Source organism: Tamandua tetradactyla, chromosome 16 (assembly GCF_023851605.1).
Source record: "Tamandua tetradactyla isolate mTamTet1 chromosome 16, mTamTet1.pri, whole genome shotgun sequence".
NCBI lineage: Eukaryota > Metazoa > Chordata > Mammalia > Pilosa > Myrmecophagidae > Tamandua > Tamandua tetradactyla.
This window is the reverse complement of record NC_135342.1, coordinates 48,287,621-48,305,522: the sequence shown is the minus strand read 5'-3', so window position 1 is coordinate 48,305,522 and position 17,902 is coordinate 48,287,621. Positions and strand designations below refer to the sequence as shown.

Below are 17,902 nucleotides of genomic sequence, written 5' to 3'. Positions count from 1 at the left end.
TGTGACTCAGTTATGATGACTAAGTCATAACAAGAAGACTGCTAGGAACTCCAGGGAGAAGTCTTCTCCATCAGAGATAAGTAGGAAGAAAATCAACTCTGTCTCCCTATCCCCAAGCCATCCTTATTTTAGATAGAAGTTCTGTGAGGATATGAGAGCTGGAGCTCTGGCAGCAATCTTGGAACCATTAGGAGAAGCCAAGACAGTTGCAGCAGAGTCAACTCTGAAATTAAGGTACTGTGGAATACCCAACTCAGGCAATCTTTCCTCTGTGCTTCTTATTATATTGGACAACGAATGTCCTTACATTCCAAATCATTGATAGTCAAGCATTCAACTTCTTGTAACCAAAAGTAACTGTTGAAGTTACTTTAAATAATGTACATTGGCACACCATGAAAATTTTCTATATAAAATTCTATGATAATTATTATGCTTCTTCTGGGTACATTTATTTCTCCTTCCTCAAAAAGGTTATTGTTTTCCCTATTTATTTTAAATAATTTTATTGAAAATCAGCCCTAGTAATTATTAGTTTTATTGTTGCTCTTATGTATAGGATAGATACCATTCATTGACTATTTACCCTGAGCTTGGCGAAGTGCTAGGTATTTAAATATAACTATCTCATTTAACCCACACAGAACCCTATGAAGGAGACAGCATTATTATTCCCTTTTATAAATGAGTAGAATGAAGCTCAGAGAGGTGAGAGAACTTGCCCAAGATCACACCAGTAGCAAGAGGCGATACTGAAACACAAACTCCAACCGAAATGACACCAAAGGTTATGTATTTAACTGGATTCTCAATGCTGCTCATTTAGGAGAATTTGCAGGGATGTAAATGACAAATCCGACAATCTATCAACAGGAAACATACTTATTAGATCTCAGAGATTTTTTTCTGATACCCAAACATATGAATGATTCATGCACTCACTCTAAATGGCTCAACCTGTCCAACTTTGGACTTTCGCCTTGTCAGACATTGCAAATTCTTCCCACCATATTTCTATCATTATAACGTGACTACCAACTGAGAAGATCAAACAGAACCTGTGAGAGTGGGAGGAAGAAATCCAGGTTTCTTCAATAGCAAAAAGGTTAAAAAAAAAAGCAAATCAAGCTCATCATTTCCTTGCAAGGTCCAAACATTACAATACAAATCTCGGAGTCAGTTAAAGTCGGCTGGCAGTGACAACACCTCCACTCTGCAGACATCAGGACCATGGATCTCTTGCATAGCCGATGAATCCACCCAGTAAACGGGGCTGTCAAGAACGTACCGTTAACGCCAGTGCCCACCAACTCAACAAGAAACCCTTATTGTCATCAGGATGACACCAGCACGTTCAAGAAGGTGCAGAGAGAACAGTTCCCCATCAGTCTCATCGGAATGAGAAATACCTCCCCAAAGAAATGCTCGCTTTTTAGCCTGTCAGACTCTATTTCAACAGATGCAAAGGCAAAAACAGGAATCACACTGGGTGGGTTTGAAATTGCCTACTGCTCCCAAACCACGTTCTACTCTTACAGGGTGCCCCTGCTCAGTCTGTCATCAATCCTGCTCAAGCAGGATTACCAACCATGAAGAAACAGGGAGACAGATATTGGGAGAAGTTGAGATTCAGAAGCTCTAAGCAGAGGGGACGAAGAAAATCTAGATTCCTCTCTCTAAGGCAAATGTCAGTGTACCCAGGAGGCCACGCAGTCCCAAAGGGTGGTCCAGTGCCAAAATGAAGCCCAAAGTCCTTACACAGGCCTGGGGAGAATACAGACAGAAGGCCACGATGGCAGCATAGCAAAGACTTCAAGACAGCAAGAGGGAAAAGTTGGTGACCACCAGTCCAGGCTCTTGTCCTGGGTGATGGTGCTGGCGTGGGGATCCTTTCCTCTGAATTTGGTACAAGCCAGGATGGGGGCAGAACCTGGCATTGGCAAGTGGGAGGGCAGAAGGGTTCTAGACAGTTTGTAGGCAAGCACACTTAAATGAGTCCAAATGCAGACCTTTCCACTTATGCCTTATTACCGGGGTCGGCTAGTCAAGCATCATCTTTTGGGAGAAGACCCTTCTTACTTCGAGGTGACAAGTCTTAGCCCCCTCTTCCACCCAGCATTTGTGCAATGCCCACCCTAATCCATCCAGTTCCCATCACAGCCAACATCACAAACGGGATGTTCTGGCTCGGCCATCCCTTCTGCCCAGGTTGGCCGTCACTGGCCTGGTAAGGAGCATGGGTGGGCATCCATGAGGTCCCAGGACCGACAGAGTCCCCAGTCACTTCTGCTATTCCCTGTTCAGGTCAGGCAAGCAAAGGCGCGCTTGTGAGTAATTTATAAAGTGTCTATACTCAGAGGTATTGCACAATCTCATTACCATTAATTTTTGCATATTTAACTACAGTTTTTAATTAGATGGTACTTTATTATTCATGCACATAATTTGAGCCCAAGTCAGCTTGCTCTCTTGGAGGAAGGAGAAAAAAAGTCAAGGGTGGGGGTGGTGGCTGAGCCTTCTGAATTGAACATTGGAGTTGGCGTTCAGTCTTGTCTGGTGAGTGAGCGTGGCAGACTGCAAGTCTATAATGGCTCTCTTTTAATTTTGCTAATAGCTATCATGTTGCGTACCTTTATAAATTTGTTAAATCCAGAGTGCTGGGAGTTGTCTCTGTATGCGGTAACTGTAAATAGTTTGCTCTGTTTGGTTTGCACATACAAACTGTTTGCTCAGGCTCCTTGATGTATTATTAAAATGGGTAATGGGCCCCTGGGAAACCACCTAGTTATATGCCTTCATTTGCAGAATAAACCATGCGTTGTTTTCATCTTTACTCATGATTGTTAATGGCACCAATGATGAGATGGGTGGGTTTTTTCCCCCCACTGCCTTTATCAGCACTGTTTTATTATGCAGGCAAAATGGCCAGGCTGCTGATTTTGTTTAAGGTTTTCAATTAGTCATATGACTGAACACATCTGTGCTGGCATCCACCCAGCACTGGACTGCAGCTATTACTGGTTTACACCTGCTGAACCATGGCCATCAACGCGGATGGGAATAAACCTAAATTGGCCTTTTAGATATGGTTGAAAAGTCATAATGTTGCCATGTTTTATAGCACTGTCAGGAAGGAGTGAACTTTTCCATCTTAAGACCCGAGAACCTGCCACGAGAGTCCATGCCACTTAAATGACTCACTTATAGGTTGTTTATTAATATCTGTTTACCATTCTGCAGCCCGGATGACTTAATCAGCTGACGTTAAGTAGATAAGATTCTGTTTGTACTGCAGCGGGGAATGGTCTGGGTTTAATTGTGTGGGTAAACAGAACACCGTGGCTGCGTCGGGATCTCTGCAGATGCCTCGGAATTTACTCAGCAGCACTTAGGAACGTGACGCCTTCATCTTCCACCGAAATGAAAATTGCTTCATGGCAGAGCTGACGCCTCTGTGCTGGAACTGGAGGCCAGGTATGACTCCAATTCTCCCAAGACTCTTTCATTTATCAAGGAGGAAGAAGATGGGGTGAATTTCTGCAAAATAAAACGCAATCTCCTCTTTGCTAGGTGCACGTTATGTTTTCCGGACATACTTAGCCAGTCGCTAAATATCAAGAAATCTCTTTGACTCTGGTCCTCAGGGCCCCCAAGAGGCGAGAGGCCAGGCTTCAGGCAGGGGAAAGCAGGTCACTGAGAAAGAGCCAACATTTGGATGCCGGAGTTCGGGGATGTGTGCGGAAGAAGAAACATTTCTGTTGGAACCAATGGATTCACTGGGGACTGGAATAAAAACATTTTCCTCACTGTGGGAAAATTCTGAAGAACATTTCAGATTCTCAGGATGACAAAAGCTATCGGCATTATGGCAGGCATGGAGGTGCTTGCCCTGACACCTCATTTGCCCCCAGGGATTAAGCTTTTGTTGGTTCACCATGGCTGCGGGAACGTGTGACCAGGACACTTACACTTACTCCTAAGAGACATCGCTGCCTCCTCCCAGGCTGAACCCTTAAAACCTGGCTTCTGGGAAAGTTCCCTGTTTCTTTCTTGCCCCTTTCCCTTTATCTGGTGCTTCCCTTTATCTCATCATTTTCCTGACCTCAAGATGAGCTTAACTGGTTTGTGAGCAAGTAAGGATCACATCTTGGCTTACATCAGCAAAGTCCATTTCTCTGAGCTGTGTTCTTTGTGTGGGGTTTCGTTTTGTTTTGCTTTGTTTTGTTTTACTTTCCCAATTAATACCCGAGACAGGCCCAAGCCACAGGTAAGCAACCTCAGCATCATCATCATCATCATCATCATCATCTCACCCCATCTCACATTTAGGGGGCGGCACGCAGCAATATGATCTCACAAACGCTGTTCCAGAGACGCAGGGGCATTGATTCCTCTAGTCTTCAGAACAACCTAGTGCGCGAGGTGCTGCAACCATTACTCCCACTTCACAGATGAGAAAACCAAGGCACAGAGAGAGCAAGGAAGTGCCCAAGATCATACTGTGAGCAAATGCGTGGCTTCTAACAATGAGGCTACACTACTTCTAGTGTTAGAAGTTGCTTCTCAAGCCAAAGATTTGAAATAAAAAGCTCGGATATTGCTGGAAGGATTCCATAAGTTAGAACCTTCTTTCCCTCACTCGTTCCCCTTGTTGGTGACTATTTAGGCTGCTTCCATTTTTTTCCCCACCATTGTAATGAACATCTTTGGGCATGCATGGACATATTTAGAAGTGAACTTGCACAATCATAGAACATGTGCACATGGAATTTTACTCAATATTGCCAAATCACCTTCTAAGAGGGTTGAACCGGTTTAAATACCCACCAGCAGTGTATGAAAGTACGTTTTCCCACCTCCTTGCCAACATTTTGATATTATCAAACTCTTTAAGTTTTGCCAATCTAAACACAGTTTTCAAAGTTGAGATTTTCAGCTATTTGTGAAAGTAAACCTTTAGACTTGCCATTTGTAAAGTTAAACCTCACATCAGTCTCAGTTCTACCCTCTCATTCCCACCTTAGCACCTAAGGAAGTAAGATGCCTTGTATTCTTTAGGATACAAGTCAAAATACAAGTTCTTTCTCCTGCAGTTGCACAGATCCATACCAGAATAACTAGTTGCACAGTAGCGTTTTTTTGCTGTTTGTTTTGTTTTGCCTCAAAACTGCCAGCAATGGCACGTTGAGTTGAGAAGTAGTGTAATATTTAAGTGTGCTGGCTCCGGAGTTAGACTTACTGAGTTTAAAATCTGGCTCCCCACCTCCTAGCTGTGACACCTTAGAAAGTGTTCCTTCCTGCATCTCAATTTCCTCATCCATAAAATGGGAATGCTCAGAGTATCTGTCTCACAAGGTTTTTCTAAGGACTAAGGACTGAATAAAGTATGCATAACACTTAGGTGAATGCTCAGCTCATATAAAATGTTCAATAAGTTTTGTCCATTGTAAACTCTGTCCAACAACTAGGCCTAATAGAACAGAAAATGTTTTCCTGCTGCTTATTTTAGATTTTTTACAAAGCATCTTTTTTAAAGGTTATGGCATCTGAAATGGTAGGAATCATTATGGTCGTTGGGTCCAACTCTTTCCAGGACCTGTGAGCAATTTTGAGGGCATGGTTGGTGCCTTCTTTTAATACCCATGGCCTACTCTGGTACTTGGCACATGGGGGTGCTCAGTAAATGATAGCTACTTGGGCAGACAGAGAGACAAGTTATGGTTCATTGGTCTCTGGAGGGCAAAATTCGCATTTGCTCAAAATGCAAGTGCCCAGGACTCATGCTTAGCTCACTGAATCAGAATCTCTTGGATGGAGCCCTGGAATCTGCATTTTAGCTGTCCAGATGCTTCTCAGCACACTAAAGCCTTGGGTGTGGGATCCTAGACATGCTTGGTTTAGACAAAGTTATTTCTACCAGCCGGCACGGTTCCTTACACATGGTTGGTGCTCAGTAAATATTTGACTTTCCTCCTTATGTGGTCCCAAGAGGCAGAGGCTCATCAGACCATTTCTGCTACAGTGTTGATGGTATAGGTCCCGGGGACGCCTTGCTGGGCTCACAAGAGTAAGAACCAGAGGTCCCCGTGGCCATCTTATTCCTTCCACTCCTCCTCCAGCCCATCTGCTGCCACCCAACACTCTGAAATGACCTCCTGCACATGACTGGGACCTCCAAGCTCCACACATACCATTAAGCAAGCTGGAGGACAAACTGTTTGGGGTCCAAGGTCAAGCCCACCTTCACTGGCTGCGCCATCAGCCCACCTGGCCTCACCGGACCTCTGGGAATGAAGATTTTAGCCTGCAGCCTTCCCAGACGTCATGTTCTGGCAGCTCTTCCTGCCTTGCTGACCTCCTTCTGACCATCACGGAGACCCTGGCTCGGCTTTCCTCATTAGCATAACGCCTGCTCTCCCTGCTCTCCTGTCCAGCCACAGCAATACACCTCGCTTCTTCCCAGGCCCTGGCTTAGTAGGGGAGGGTGGAGGGTGGAAAGGAAGAGTTGAGTTCCCAAAAACTGAGTCACAGTGTAAGTCCTTCCAGTAAAAGGAGAATGGTATTCAGAGCTACAAAGCACTCGTGACACTTTTGGTGATGGAAGGTAATGTTGGCTAAGCTATATATATATTTTTAATCATGGTTTTGCTTTATAAACATTATTTTCACTGTTGGAAGAAGCAGTAGTCATCTCTTGAAGCTACTTTTAAAATATTGTGGATTTCTGGACCTTGTCCAAATGAATATTAAATGGATGCTTGCAAGGATGGTTGATGTTTATGAAGTCCTTGCTGCTGCCAGGCAGAGCAGTAAGCTTTGCATGCATATTCACTCACTGAATCTTTACAGCGACCCCATATGGCTGGTATCCATTGTACAGAAGAGGAAATTAAGCAAGAGAATGGTGAAGTAAGTCGCTCAGGGTTAAATAGGTCACAAGGGGCAGAGTCTAGATTTGAACCCAGGACGCCTGGCTCAGGTACACCACAGGTTCCAGGGGGCGGCCCAGGCTGTCGGCAGCCTTGCATGCCCTTCGATCTCTTCCTTACAAGGCAAGCATTCCCAGAGCAGCAGAGACACAAACAGGGCTGTCCTTTTTGGGAAGGGAGGCCAGACCGGTTGGACCGGCCAAGGGTTGCAAAATTCCCCCGCCTGTCCCCTCGGAGCCCCGTGGAGGGCGAGATGGGAAGGTCATCTCAGGCCTGCAGCAGCCCCTTCCCTCAGGTGCCCCTGAGCCGCGGCTCCGGAAGGGCTTCCACGCGGAGGTGGCCACCTCCTCCCCACGCAGGCCCCAAATCGGCCGCGTGCGCGCGCCTGGGTCCGGCGAGTCTGCTTCTCTCCGTGCGGTCTCGGAGCGCACGTCCCCAGCAGATGAAAGCAGGGGGCCCGACAAAGGGAAAATGAAATTTCCCTTGAGCTATTTGCCCTGGCTGACTCCCCCGAACCGTCCCTCTCAGGATGAAGAGCAGCTCTGATGTTCTGATGTTGAAAGCATCAAAGGCTGATCCCCTCAGCTGAGCAGTGACACGCAGTGACTTGGCAGGGAAGGCCTCGGGGGGCTCCCGCCCACGCCCCCTTCCAAAGCCCAGACCCCCAGAACTAAGAATCCCTAGTTAGATGGTGGCTACCTGTGCTCTTCCTTCTCCTCTTCCTCCTCTTCCCAGGACGCTACCCTCAGGCCCCCGCACCCCTAACAGGCACCCAGACCCCCTCTCAGCACCGCCCACCAAGTTCAAAGCCCAGTGGAAGGGGAGCCTCCAGAAAGACACATCAGCTTCCAGGAGGCCCCCAAACACGGTTTCTTGAGAATATTTTTCTCAACAATTTTTTTTCCTCTGACGGCAGAAGCGATCCATGTTCGCTGTTGGCATTTCAACAATTGAGAAAAGTCTAAGGAAGGGAGTAAGCACTGCAGCAGAGCCCGTCCCGGAGAGATGCCCGCTGTCCCTAGTGTGCTGACGGCACGGCCCTAGGCACACAGCAGCTGGTGTCTCGCTGCCACGGCGGCCTCTCGGTGACCTGCGGCCTGCTCACCTGTCTGCAGGATGGAGGTCACCCATCAGGAGTTTTTTAAAAGCGTCTCTCGGAGTGAAAAGCAAATTCTGAAACTCCTGTGCTTCTTCCCTTAAAACGTAATAGCATCATGCTGGTGACAGGGCAGAGGTTGCTTCGAAGTTGGCTTTTAAGCTCAGTTGAACTCCAAGAAGGTGGCAGGGAACCGACCTGAGACAGCCGCACGCCCGGGAGCCTCCCTCCACGAGTTTTCTCAAGCCAGAGCATGACCCCTTCCTTTGTTTTTAGAAATGAATGAAGCGTCTCCAGCACGCTGCTCCCCCCCCCCCCCGGCCCCGCCGCCGCTTTCGTGAACAGTCAAATCACGGTTTTTATTCCCAGCTCACTACATCGAGTAAATAGAAGCTTACAGCATAGACCAGGGAATGATAAGCAATTCCCACGGCAGCGAATTCTTAATATATAAATTCATCCGGCAGCAGTTTAGTATCAACTGGCAAAACCAGGAACAATGGGAAGCAGCCAGGCCGGGCTCTGCAGAGGTCAACCCTCAAGGTTATCTATATTCAATTACTGGTATCTACAAACTTGCATAGCTGTCAGCTGGTCAGAGCCCAAATGAAAACTCACCATGCACTCGGCAAGCAAATATAGTTTCCAAGGAGAGCCTCAAATTAGCTCCGTGAATGACTTGGCTTCCAACGCCCACACAAGAAATCAGCCTTCGGGATGTTTCTGCCCGCAGCACCTTAATGTCTAAATTTGGGCATCATCTTATAAATCTCTGTTCCCGAAGTAGGAAAAGACTGGAATTGCTCCTTAACCCTTGACGACGATAAATTATACCACTTAACAATAGATAAACTTAAGACACTTTCCTGTAGCGCGGACCTATTGTGAGGGAACTGCTAATCTCTGGCTTCATTCCTCTCAGTCGGTACCACTAAAGACCTGTCGGCGGTGAGGAGACACAATAATTTGTTTTCTAACTCCTCCTCTGGAACCATATATCATGTGTGGAAACAAAGCTCACCCACAACAGATATGTATCTGTTTCCTTTATCTGAGTTCCTCTTCCCATCAGGAGTGCTGAGAGGAGGACATGTTTGCAGGGCGAAGCTTCCAGAACCTGGAAAGTGGGGGTGGGGGGTGGGGGGGACGTCTCCCCTCCAGGAGTGGCTCCCTGTTAGGATCTGAAGGGAGGAGAGAAAGAGCAACTGCTGGAGAGGTGGTCCTTCTGGTCACTGCCACATCTGACCGCGGCTCCAATCACACCTTTTTCCTTCCTTCCTGGCAGGTGCCTTTCAAACCCAGCTCCCATTTCCAGGTCACCGTGGAGATTTACCGACTCCGCCTGCCGGGGTGAATCGATGCCGGGGTAATTTCGAGATTCGCTTGGGGAGGCCATACATCGTGGGCCTGTTTCGATCTAGATGTCTTTGGTTTTCTCCTTGGCCCAGTGGCGTTTGAGTCGCTAGTCTACGTCATCCACTCCGGTCTTCCTCCAGCTTCTGTCTTCTTCATGGTCTTGAGGACCCTCCACCACCCAAGAGTGACCCCTTCCAATTCCCTCCCGACGCTGGGAGATCAGCCGTGGGGTCACATAGTCCACTGCAGTTACAAAACAAAGGGCTGTGACTTCAGTTGCAAAATAAAGGACTGTGCATTCATCGGCGGAATCTGTTCAGGTGGATAAGACCAGGCTTCGTGACACAGGTAAAACGTGATTATCTTCCTAAGAGAGAAACTGTTTAACATGGGGCTGATACAGAGAGGGAGAAGCCCCATTGAGCAATGTCGATCTTGACTTCAGGCCCAGGACACCCTCCCATGTCACACGGGCCCTGGGTCTACCTGGAAAAAGCCACCCACGTACAGCTGTGCCGGTTGCACACTGCACAAGAGGTCCTACCTAAGGGGTGCCCATTTGCATTGTAGTTTTTATAGATTTCCCTAAAAATCATGACAATTTTATGGCAGACAACAATAATATGTTCTGTTCGAACAAAATCAATATGGAGACTCTTCTGCAGATGAAAGTAAAGTATCTTGAGAAGGGGATACTCTTGGATGCTCTTTACTTAGAATAGAAGTGTCAGGTGAGTTAATGACAATCTACACCAAGGGACCTAGTTGTCATCCCTGAAGCCCACATGACCACTTATTTCATAGAAGCCCTTCTACATGTCAGAACGGAGACCCGGGTCGTTATAGTGAGATGACCCGTTCACAGCTCTGTCTCCTCCCATGGAGATGATCAGCACAGAGCCCAGTATCTGTCTCATGACACTTCCAATACATACTTGTTGAATGAATGAATTAAGAAAAGAATTTTGTGTCCTTCAACCCTATCACACAATAAAAATAAATGTTTTGTTGAACTGAACTGATTTTATCCGTGGTTTGGAAACTTCTCCATTTGCCCAATAGAACATGGGGGCTATTAAAATATAGGAACATTTTAATTTTTACTGGACAACCTGATGCTAAGAGCTTATCCAAAGAGACATGTTTTGCTCCAATTCTTCTGGGGGCCAGTGGGGAAGGAGGAGTCTGCTCCAAACAAGACCGGACACCTCTTGGTCAGGAGTGGTGGGAGTACACTGTATGTGAAGAAGTGACAAATGTCCTCTCCTATGTTGGGATATTGGTACATGTTTTCTTAAAGTGTGGAGTGCACCTAAGAGAGCAGAGGTGACATCCTCTGAAAGCTGGGAGCTTGGCGGCCCTGCTGAAACTCCATGTTGAGGATTTTAAGATCCAACCTCCTCAGAGAGTCAGCAAGGAGTTTCTCTCAAGGACCAACAAGTCCGATGTCCCTGTTCCTCCTGTCTGTGAAGTCCCAGGTCCAGTCATCACCAGGCACCTTCCATCCCTTTGAATGTCCTTGGAAAACCGCAGAGCACTCAGCTGCGTTTCTCTGGAGTTCAGTGCCACCTGGGAATATGATGAAGGAATAAGATCTGGCCACAGAACAACTGGACAGCATTAAAAGACAATCACTGTAGCATTTAGTGCTTATTATCTATGCTTATTGTTTGAAATAATTCAAAAGAGAACAGAAAAAGATAAAGAAAATTAACGTAAAAGTCCATCGTCCCCCTAGTGGATATGACCATACTGGTGAATTGGTCTGTGGCTTTCCAGTCTGTCTCTGTCCAATTTGTTTACAGATGTCCTTGTTCCCTTAGGCATTATCCATTAAAATAGCAATGAAAGTGTCATACCGTATTACAATTTTTGTAATCTGCTTTTTAAATTCAATAATATATTTCAAACATTTTCTTGTCAGTAGATAGAGTTTTACATGGTCTTTTAAAATACTTAACTAGTATTTAGTTATTGTGGATGAACAATCATATATTAAACCAATTCCTGTTTGATGGCCATTTAGCTTATTTCCTTTTGTTTTGCTGTTATACACAATGCTGTGATGCAATTCTTCATATACACATCTTTGCACTCTGGTCTGGGCATGGAACTTGCCTTTAATAGGGAAAAATAAAGTCTGTCTTCAGGAATGGAAATAAAGAAAATGGAGGTGTAAACCTCAAACCACAGATATGAAGCCCCCCATCAGGTGCCAAGAACTACGCTACAGATAGGGGGGTAGGGCAGGCTTGGGTGTCACTCATTTCCTTGGGAAGAAAGAGCATCATTCCAGTGCACTGTGGTCAGTACTGGAACGGAGTGGTGTGGGGGCTCAGAGAAGGGAGAGCAGAGGAGGGCCTGGCAAGGCCAGACCTTGAAGAATGTCTCAACAGAGGCGAGCTGGGAAAGGGAATTCCGGGGAAGGCAACGGCAGTGGCCAGCAGATTCCTGATGCCCCAGCACGGGCGGTGGTTGAATCTAAGGTCCCAGAGTCAGGCGGCCTGTGCTTTAACTCCTTCTTCCTCATAACACTCTGGTGACCCTAAAACAAGTCCCCACCATGATCAGAACTTCAATTTTCTTCATGTGTAAAATGGAAATACCATGACACCAGCCCAGGGCCTACGGCACCAGCTAAGGGCTCCGATGGTGGTGCCCAGCTCCTGGGTTCAGATCCTGCCAACACCGCCTTCTAGTGTGTGTCTTTGAACACTCAACTTCTTTATACTTCCACTTTCTTTATTGTAAAATGGGAATAATCTTGCTACTTACCTCTTAGCTTTTGTGAGCATGAAATAGATAAATATATGTAAAGCATTTAGGACAGTACCTGACAAGACTATTATCTTTGTAAGGATAGAAAAATTGCATATTAAGTGTCTACTCTGATTCAGATTCTAAGCTAACCATCAACAATTCCATGATGAACAGATGAGATGGGGTCCCTGCCTTCGTGGGGTTTATATTCTAGTGGGAGAGACGGACCAAATAAAGGGGGTTAGGAGGAGACTAAATAATTATGAGTTGTAATAATTTTTGTAAAGGAAATGAATGAGGGGCTGAGACCGATAACAAAGGAATCTTCCAAAATATGGCAGTCAAGGACGGCCTTTCTGAAGAAGAGAGGTTTAAACTGGACCTGAAAGAAGGGGAAGGAGTTCACAATGCCCAGTAGGGATAATGGGGAGAACGTCTAGGCAGAGGGATGGGCAGTTACAAATACCAGGAGGCAGGAGAACACTTTGGTAATTCAAAGAGTAGAAAAGGCTTGGGAGGCTGGGAAGGAGGGGCCACAGGTAGGTCTATAAAAGGAGGCCAGTAACCCAGGCAGAGACCAGACTTGTAGGGTCAGGCGGCCATTCTAACTTGAGTTCTGTCCTAAATGCAGTGGGAAGTTACTGAAAAATGATGCAAAGTGATGGGGGTTGGGGCAGTGGGTGACATGATCTTACTCACATTATAAGAAAATTATGCTAATGGTTGGGTAAAGAGTGAATTCGAGGGTGTGCCATGCTTTCATCCTGATTCAATCTTGTGGAGTCAGCCTTTCTTTTAAACCTGATCCAATCCTGTAGGTTGTAAATGTTGATTCGATTATCTCCACAGAGATGCTTGGAGCCCAGCAGAGGTCGCCATGAGATGTTAAGCAAGCCAAGACCTGGAGAGAGTCGAGGGAGGCCAAGAGATGCAAGTAAACCCCAGAGAAGCAAAGTGAGGAACCCCCCATAGGAACAGAGGCTGAAAGCAATGGAGCCCAGGAGTAAGGGACCAGCAGATGCCAGCCACATGACTTCCCAGCTGACAGAGGTGTTTCTGACCCACCAACCTTCCTTAAATTAAGGTATCTTTCTCTGAATGCTTTAGTTTGGACATCTTTATAGGCTTAGACCTATAAACTTGTAACTTATTAATTTCCCTTTTTGAAAGCTGTTCCAGTTCTGGTATATTGCATCCTGGCAGCTTGCAAACTGAAACAAAAAGGGTGTATCAGTTACTCAGTGCTATAATACTGTTGCATAACAAACTTTCCTGAAACACGGTGGCTTAGAACAACATTTATCTTTGTAGGGAAAATGTGATTTATTATTTGTCACAAGTCTGTGGATCAGCTAGGCTTGGCTGATTTGGGCTGGGCTTGTTCATACACCTGTAACTGGGTTACCTAGGTGTCAACTTGTCTAGGATAGCTGGGCTGGGGTGACTTATCTCTTCTCCATGTAGTCCAAGAAAAAACGCACATGCAGCAATGCCTCTGGAGAGAACTTCTGTGCCGTCACTTTGCTCACATTCTATAGCCAAAGAAAGTCACAGAGCCAGTCCAGATTCAAAGTACGGGGAAACAGTCTCCACCTTTTGGTGACACGAAGTGAAAAGTCATACTGTAAAGGGGGTGTATAGAGGGAGGGGCTAAGAACTGGCACTATTGTTGCCATCCATCTATCAGGAGACAAGAGGAAGAGGAAGGAGACCAGCTAGAAACCCATTGCAGGCATCAAAGCAAGAGAAGATGGTGGCTTACAGCAGAGCAGTGGATGAAGACTGTGAAAGAGGAGGATAGAAACCATATGGATCCCTTAGCACCTGTTAGTCCTTTCAGTAGACCACAACCCCCTGAGTCAAGTGGTAATACCAAGGAGGAGGACGCAACAGCAGATCTGGGCTTCAAACCTATGACTGTCAAACATAGCTGCTGCTTCCTGGCAGGTAGCATGGTGGTGGCAGTGCTGTTGGTGGTGACGGTGGTGTTAGCAATGATGATGTGACGGTTGTGGTTTTGGGGTGGTAGCATAGTTGTGTTGGTAATGGTGGTGGTGAGCAGTGGTGGCTGATGATATTTGTGTTGGTGGTGGTGGTGTTGGTCATGGAAGTGACAATGGAGGTGGTGGTGGTGGTGGCCGTAGCAATGATGGCATTCTAACGGTGGCAACACTATTTGTAATCATGGTAGCGGTGATGTCAACGCTACTGGATTTGTTGGTACCCGTAATGGGGGTGCCGGTGGTTGCAGTGGTGATGGCAGTGGTGGGAAGCGTGGAGAGGGGGAATGAATGAAATGCTAGGACTTAGCCCTATTTTAAGACATACAAGGAAACTAAAAAACAAACAAAAATAAAGCCATATGAAGAAAGTGCCAGAAAACTCAAGCATTTGGACCCAGGGAAGCCACTGAGCACCTTCCAGCATGGGCTGCATTTCTAATTAATGATCAGGGCCAGAGCAAGTCCAGAGTAAAGCTCGAGAAAATCATGCTGGCTCTGAGGCTTTGGCTGACAACATCTTTGTTGATTGCTCTCTCTGCACTCTAAAGAAGAACCACCTCACCTTCTGCCCCACCCAATAAAACGGCTCGGTAAATATAATTACTTGCACCATCTAATCAATAGCGAATTGCTCCAGGCCCCTGCTTGTTCAATATCAGTGTCTGGGATCACAGAATCTTGATACTCCCCTCAAGATGCCAATTTCTGCTTAATGTTAGATAAACCACATCTATCAGCCCCATCCGCTAATGAGATTTTATTGTGTCATTAATAATACACATCTTAAAAATTATGTTTTCAACTAATAGAACATGAAATATGAGGTTGAAAATATTCTGCACTTCCCAGCCATATAATTCCCAATTGCCAATTGAACAACCCAAATCAATGCGGTATTAAGCAATCTCATAAAGTGATTATGGAATTTGAGAGGCAACCAACGGGTAGGTGAAGAGAAACTATTTCTCCATTGATTTTTCTGAGAGGGAGAGAATTAAAAAAGCGGTCCCCATCTATATGAAAAAGCCCCTTCGTGGAACTTAACTTGTAGCATTTGTCACCCACAAAGTACGTTGGTCCTTTGCCCTGAGTTTGGACACAAGTTCCAAAGGAGAGCAGGGCTCTGAGGTCTCCATGACTATCTGACATCTGAAAACCAGAACTCAGATTTCTCCAGAAGAGACGGCACTGCCCCCCTCCCCCCATGTCCTCATGAGAAACACTGTCCACAGCACGGGACCTGCCGCTGAGGTCTGGCTCTGCGCAGAATAAATACCAGGTAAGCGGCCCAAAGCTGAGAGGAGCTGTCTCCATGTCAAATCCCAGGACGGAAAACCCCAGGGATGTCAAACTGCATCACAAAACAAAAGCAGCTGCAAGAAGACACAGGAGACATGGAGAGGTGCCATGGAGTAATTAACAGACCCACGTTTTCTTGCTCTGGAAAAATCACATTCCTTCTCATTGTCTCACTATTGCGCCCATCACATGAAGAGTTTGGCCTGCTCTCCTTTATTCCCTTATTAGAAATACTTTCATTTTGGAACAAGGTAATCGTTAGTTCCATCTTCCCAGAGTTTGTGGCCTTTCAGTGAAGGGCAGGCGTCATCACTGCAATGGGAGGTTGTCGGTAGATAGTTCGTCAGGCATTCACCCTCATTTTCTATTAAGTAATTCACCAATTATCTGATTAGTAGCATCATAAATAGCAAGTTCCTTAAGCAGAGGAACTCAGGCTTCCATATCTACTAAGAGAACATGAGCTAGCATGCTATCTTCTGAGCTAGCATGAATGGGTTTGGGCTTCTCACTCTCAGGGCGGGTGTAGCCTGGCCAGGATGCCTGGAGGTTCTGGCGTGTGACATTGAGTCTTCAGCCCTGTGAGGGTGTTGGCAGTGGAAGTCTGCAGCCTTCTATGCACCCTCTAGTACAGCCCGAGTATTCAGGCATCTCCAAGCCACGAGTTATGTCTGCACAGAACAGTTGTGATGAACTTGTGGGCTTCCTCTCGAGGACTCTGGGGTCCTATGGCTTCTCATCCTCCTGGGCCCTCTGTGCAGCCTCTGGTAGAAACCATTGTTATTTCCCAGCAGAGAGCAAACACTGTTCAACCTCACCGAACGGACCTCACCAAGGGGCCAGAGCCGGGATCTCTCTCCTTCCTCTCTCTCTTGCTCTCCTAATGGCCCTTCTAATTTTAAACTGCTGTGAATTCCAGAATGGTCTTTTGGGTGAGGTAAGGGGTAAATAAATATTCCATTTTGAAAAAATGTTCCCCAAAGGGTGGGACCATCCCCAATCCCCTCGTCCTCGTCCAGGTATCTAACGATGTATATAGCTTCCTTCATCTTTTTTTCAGTCTTTTACTACTAACTAGCTCATTTGACCCTAGAGGTAAGTATAGCAGCTCAGCAAACATAATTTCAGACATGAACCATTTGATCAAAGAAGTGGCAAATAGGTGGCCAATGTGTGTAAGGTGCTACCTTTGAGGAAGGAAGGGAAGACACAAGATCACGTGCTTGCGTTAGCTGAGAGGAACCCTTTGTTGTGGTGTGACAACTGGGCAGGTGCCCAGCAATGGATTGGAACAAAACTTTCACTGAACATATTGTTGGAATTTTGGTCTATGTGTGTATGAAATCTATCAAAAAATTAAAGATAATAAGTTTCAAAAACAAAGAAAAACCATTGACATGGTTGTTCGATTGGCTTTTGGGAGCTGTCTGATTATGACATATTGAGTATTTTCAGCCAAAAATGGGCAAAAGATTATAAAAATGGGTCCATACATTTGGCACTGTGCTTAACTCACAGATTAATTAGGGGGCTCTCTTGAACTTTGCAGTGACTAGCTGACTTAGTGTAGACACAGCCTGCGAGAGAAACCCTGAGGAGATGGCCTGGGAGAATGTTGTTGACAGAAGGGAGGTGAGTGTGAGGAGAGAAGACGTGTGCTGAGGAAACCACAGGATTCTGAAAACAGCACTTAATTCTACAAATTTGGAAAATGGAGGCACAGGCACTTTGTGGAGAGATTTTCAAGTGGTATTCCTTTTCTTGTCACCCTCAATTCTGATAAAATATTTCGAGAAGCTGGTGCTGATACCGAAGGCTCTCTTTCAACCAAAAATCAAAGGGGGGGTCATTTCCATCCCACAGGATAGTTTGGGCCACAGCTGCAGGTCTCCAGGACAGGGCTCTCACCAAAGGTCTGATGTCATCGAAATTAAGGATCTATTTGAACTCCAGCCATAGACCAAGCGGGCATTGAAAGACAGTCATTCCCTTTTGCTCATTTGTTTCCATGTATTTTTCCACCATTGTCCAAAATGCTATTCTTTAGTCTTTCATTTGTCACCGTGAATCCCAGGTGGACAAGACACCAAAAGAAAATTGCCAAAGATGCACAACAAACATTTTTCTTTCTTGGTTCTTTTTTCATGCATAGGTTCAAAAACGTGTCTCACTTTCTCTGAAAACAGCCCTATGGTCTATTCATTTTATTTTTGGTGGCTCCAATAAACACCTAGGCAAGGAAGTGGGGAGGGGAAGTAAAATCAAAACAGCGGACTCATCAGCTGGAGATGGCATTTATGTGTAAGTGATACTAAAACTGAGCTGAGTAACTCAATAGTAAAATGGGTAGGGTTTAGAGCTGTTGTCATTAAGAAAATAATGTTAATCCAAGACACATGTGGCTGCCGGTCAGGCTGCATCCCCAGAGCTCCTGGGAAGCTCAAGCTGGTTCCTTAGGC

The 17,902-nt window shown here is 45.9% G+C and overlaps 1 long non-coding RNA gene across 1 annotated transcript in view; it reads left to right on the top strand.

The window, feature by feature from the left end:
• LOC143660307 (uncharacterized) overlaps nt 1-17,902 on the top strand; it is a 40,229-nt gene that overhangs the window by 13,624 nt on the left and 8,703 nt on the right. Inside the window, exon 2 of the long non-coding RNA XR_013163935.1 lies at nt 12,991-13,225. This is a non-coding gene — a long non-coding RNA (uncharacterized LOC143660307). The remainder of the gene's footprint in view (nt 1-12,990; nt 13,226-17,902) is intronic.